At 39.6% G+C, this 4,618-nt stretch overlaps 1 long non-coding RNA gene across 1 annotated transcript; it reads left to right on the top strand.

The window, feature by feature from the left end:
- The first annotated feature begins 2,832 nt into the window (after nucleotides 1-2,832).
- LOC112450434 lies at nucleotides 2,833-3,515 on the top strand. The gene is made up of 2 exons (XR_003039064.2): nucleotides 2,833-3,365; nucleotides 3,444-3,515. It is a non-coding gene; the product is annotated as an uncharacterized LOC112450434 (long non-coding RNA).
- The last annotated feature ends 1,103 nt before the right edge of the window (nucleotides 3,516-4,618 follow it).

Genomic DNA, 4,618 nt, shown 5'->3' with positions numbered 1-4,618 from the left:
AAATGAAGTCTAATTGCTCTGTTCTTAAACTCTTTGCCATGTCCTCAATGACTAAGAATCTACACCAGCAACACTGAAAATCTCTTAGAGAAGTTGAGATCTTTGCAGCTGTTGCTGATTCATTTTGCTCAAACAGATGCAATGATTTTAGCTTGAGTTCCACTAAACATTGGAACAGACTTGACATACACTGCTTTCGATGCTTGGTAATAAGGCCTGACAACAATACATAAAACTGGATATTACAATACATTTTTGACCAAGCTGATTTTTCCTTTTGCTCTTTCATTGGACATCCATGAGTGTTTAAATTTCAGATTGTTTTCTCACTTTGTGGTGTCACCAGCTTTTGTCTTCAACAGTCCTCTTGCAATTGAGGTCTCAATTAATGCAAGTGTAATGCAACTTCTTGGACCTGATTCAGCTAAACCAGTTATAAATTCCCACGTTGACCAATGCAAACCAGTAAAGAGCTGAGCAGCAACACAATTACAAGGCTTTGTTTCTGTTAAGGTCTTTAGCATGACTCACTGTCAATCAATGACAAATATGCATACATCTTGACATACTTATAATGGATGTTTCCAGCCTCAATGTGTAGGTGGCTGAGCCCCAGTTAAAAAAAAAAAAATGATTCCAGACATGACAGTACATCTTTATATGGAATCTCATTTGTTTACTGTTTTAATAATGAGGAAAGCAGTCGTGTTGTGATAAGCTCTCTCTAAACTAATGCATAATTTGTAGAGGTGAAATTTGCTCAGTATTCAGCTGAGTAGATTGCTCAGCAGGTTGTTGGCGATGTGTGACGAAGCTGCTGCTTAGCATTAGCTCCAGCTGGCAAGATTTCCCACATTCATGCTGTTAAATCTCATCTATGCTTTCTGGCCAAGAGAATTTCAAAAAGCATAATATATATATATAATTTTTTTTTAAATATTAGATCCCCCTTTCAGGCATGTTTTTTTTTCAACCAATACTAGAAGGTTTTTATAGTGTTTGTCAAGTATTTATTGATGTGTTTGGTTTATTATCTGTTTGAGCAGGTTGACTGTATTGTGGCTCCCAATAGATTCTGTAGTTGACAAGCAAACTTGCCAAAGTAGTGCTGGAAATATTGATCTAATTTTAAAGATTCTCCTTAATGTTTATGTATTTTTTTATAACAACAAAAAGTCACAGAAAAACAAGTTAAGGAAATCTGCCTTTATCAGAAAACAGCCAGTGTTGGTGTTTTTTACTCAAACTTTTTTGTGCTTCTGCTAAATGAATAAATAAACATCATTTGGCAGTATGTATCAGTTTAGATAAAAAACAATAATAACACTGTGTGCATCTGCCAATGTTTGTCACTGCAACCAGCAGATACTGTGTGCAACATCTAAGCCCCCATTTACACTGGATGATGATCCTGCTATGACATAAACAAATCAATCAGAAAATGGATGGTCTTTGCAGGGTCTTGGTGAGGTCTGCAGGTGTGTATTCAGAGCACAGTGTGCTTCCCACTGTATATGATAAAACATGTTAGGTCCACAGCGGTTTTGAGCATGCACAAAACATCCATAGGTCATGGGGGTTCATAATCATTGGTAGCAGAATGTATGGGTCCTGGGTGAAGGGTGGTTGCATCACCTGGGGTGTGTTCTTGCCTGCGCTGCCAGTCCTGTTTCAAATTGTTAATGATCAGGACACACATGTAAGCACCATCAAGTCATCAGCAGCCTGCTAACATAGAGTGATCTTCTATTAAAAAGCTGCATTCTCTTGTGGTCAGATTCAGTCATGGAAGGACAAGACTCAGGGTGTGGTGCAATCGTGGACATATGTGGTAGGATCGTCGGAACATGCTATTGATGGGCAGGACATATTGAGGATGAGGAGTACTAATTGTGTGGCAACGTAATGATTTGCCGCAATCCTGCCACATTCTGTTAAGTCACGGGGCGCATAATAAGGTCTCAATCCAGTGTGAACAGAGTGTGAGCAAATACTGGTACATCAAATGCAATACATCTCATTGTACTCTCCCTATCAAAAGTTTGCAAGAAACAAAAGTGGGACTGAAGAAACATAAGTCTCATGTCTAAATTGTTTTCCCTGGCTGCTGTCACATGAAATTCCCATGTGTGAAATGAAGTTAAAGTTTCTGGAACCAAATGCAGCACACATGGAGCAACTAGACACAGCAACACATGTTTGATGTAAATAAGTTAACTTTTGCAGTTTCACAAATAAATAAAGTTTAGACTAACAATATAACAACATGCTCCTTAATTAAGACCTTAGTGCATCCTCTTTTAATTAGCATGACAGATGGCATGAACTATTTGAGTTTTTTCTAATTACAGATGTCATTGAAGGGAGATCTGTTGTTATGTTCAGCTTCAGTAAGAGTTTTTAATTTGCTTCTCTGGTGCATCCAAGTCCCTCAGCCAAATCTTCATCACTCAAATTCTCCACTTTGACATATAGGTGGTATAGTGTTGTACTGCATTTTGCCTCCTCCGTTCACTACATCTCCATTCACTTTTGCTTTCATTTTTCCTCACTACTAAGAGATTGTCACCTGCAGTACTTGAGAGTCAGCATATCAGACTCAGCACCTGGGGATGAGCAACTTCATTACAAAGCAAAAACTTGACTCAGTTTCTGACACAGCATAGGCACAGAAGGTACATTGTTTATTTTATTTTATTTATTGTCAACCATGTATAGTCAATCATGAAAAGCTTTCCTCAACCTTACACCTTTATTTTTTCTTGGTAAGGATATTAGCACAAGCACCTGATTATGTTATAAGACGGGGGAGGAAAATCAGGAATATTGTCATGTTTCTGGCCCGTCTGCCTGCTATGTTTGTTCCCTCAGTTCCCACCTCTCATCAAGCTCATCTGGTTCACCTGCATGCTGAGTGCAATCAGGCTCATGTTTTCCACCTGTGCAACAGCAGTTATATTCAGCTCTCAAACAGGCAGACGGTGCCAGATTTTTGAAAGCCTCAGAGTGAGTAGATATCCAGCATTTCTTCCTGACCTGACCACGTTCTGAACATTTTTCTGCCCCTTGGATTTGCCTGCCTTGTCTAGCCCACGTCGGATTCTCCACTGGCTTCTGTTTTCTGGACACGACCCTGTTTCTGCCCTCTGACCTCTGCCTCCTGCCTCGCCCTTTGGATTTTGTCTGCTAGAAGTTGCCTGAACGTGCTGGACCCTTTTTCTGTGCCCTGACCACCGCTCTCTGCCTGACCCTCAGATTAGTTTACTCTGTCCTGCCCGCTCCTAGCTCCGTCTCTCCCTGGAGCTGCCACTGGTTGCCAGCCTTTGTGCTACCTGGACCACTCATCCTCCACAAACGCAAAGAAGGTTAGTGGTTCTTGTCTGTTCAGTTTTGGCCTCCCCCCCCCCCGTATACAACCCTCTAACCTTCCTCTCCGTCCTCAGAGGTTCCTGTCCCTTTGCTGGTGGTTGCCTGTTCCTTACCCCGAACTTCAATAAAGAACTTATTATTTTGTACTTTGTGTCTGACTGAAATTTCGGGTCCTCAGTTCTGATCATTACAAATATAAATCGAATTTCCAATTGCATCTATGCTGCAGACCTTGTACACAGTCTTAAAAGGTAATAGTGCCAAGGGCAGAATATGACTATTTAGTGTACTGTTATTGGCAAAGATCTTGTAAATGGGAGGCCTGAGATGAAATCCCTCTGGGAATTGTATAATTTTTTAACCCAACTATGAGTAAATGCAAATCTAAAATAAAGACCTAGTATTTCTGAAAGGAATACACATCACCTGCTGCCTTTCATGCTAGTGTTTAAGACTACGGTCTTGTGAAAAATGTTGAAGTTGTAATCAAAAAGTGGTGGAGCAACACCATGAGTTTTCATCTCTACTTTGCAAAATGGGGATGCAGCTCCTTCAGTTGCTTTATTGATCAGGTGCCTATGGATATTAGACATTGTATCACTACTTTTAAACTTATAAAATCTAAATGGAATTTTAAAAAGAAATCCTTCAGTTCACTTCCCTAACTTGCTATTGCTTGTTCTTCCTGATGGTAAGTTTACTATGTGGGGTTACGCTTCCCACTGGAGCACCCACTTATAAAGACGAGAAGTGTTAATCAGCAGCGTGTAAAAGAAAGTGAGACTCAGTCAAATTAAAAAGAAAAAAAAAAATGTGTACAGCTAGATTCATTTACAGGGAAAGTCTAAAAGCTCCAACACTGTCAGCAGGTTGTAGAAATTAACTCATTTTCTCAGGTAGCTGGTAATTGGTCCGTTGTGATTAAAGCTTATGTCAAATAAGCCCACAGTAGCAGAATACCAAAAATCTCTGCTGCCAGCTTCTGGTTTCAGCTGCTTGCTTCCTCAGTGTGGCCAAATTTCCGCTGAGCTCCAGCATTATCCTTGTTTTACAATGTCAACAAGAAGTCGTTTACTGGGATATGAGGGAAAACTTCCCACAGCCAAGTTCCAAATCATCTCTGCAACAAAATGAATGTTCATCTAAATAAAAAAAAACGTGAAGCATTTTAACTTGTTTCCTAATCCTGTTTATTTCTTTTAGAATTCATATATATATATATGAATATATATATATATATATAAAGGCC

The sequence above is a fragment of the Kryptolebias marmoratus genome, linkage group LG21 (genome assembly GCF_001649575.2).
Source record: "Kryptolebias marmoratus isolate JLee-2015 linkage group LG21, ASM164957v2, whole genome shotgun sequence".
Classification (NCBI taxonomy): Eukaryota; Metazoa; Chordata; class Actinopteri; order Cyprinodontiformes; family Rivulidae; genus Kryptolebias; species Kryptolebias marmoratus.
The sequence above is the reverse complement of the archived record's forward strand: the minus strand, read 5'-3'. Positions and strand labels throughout refer to the sequence as shown.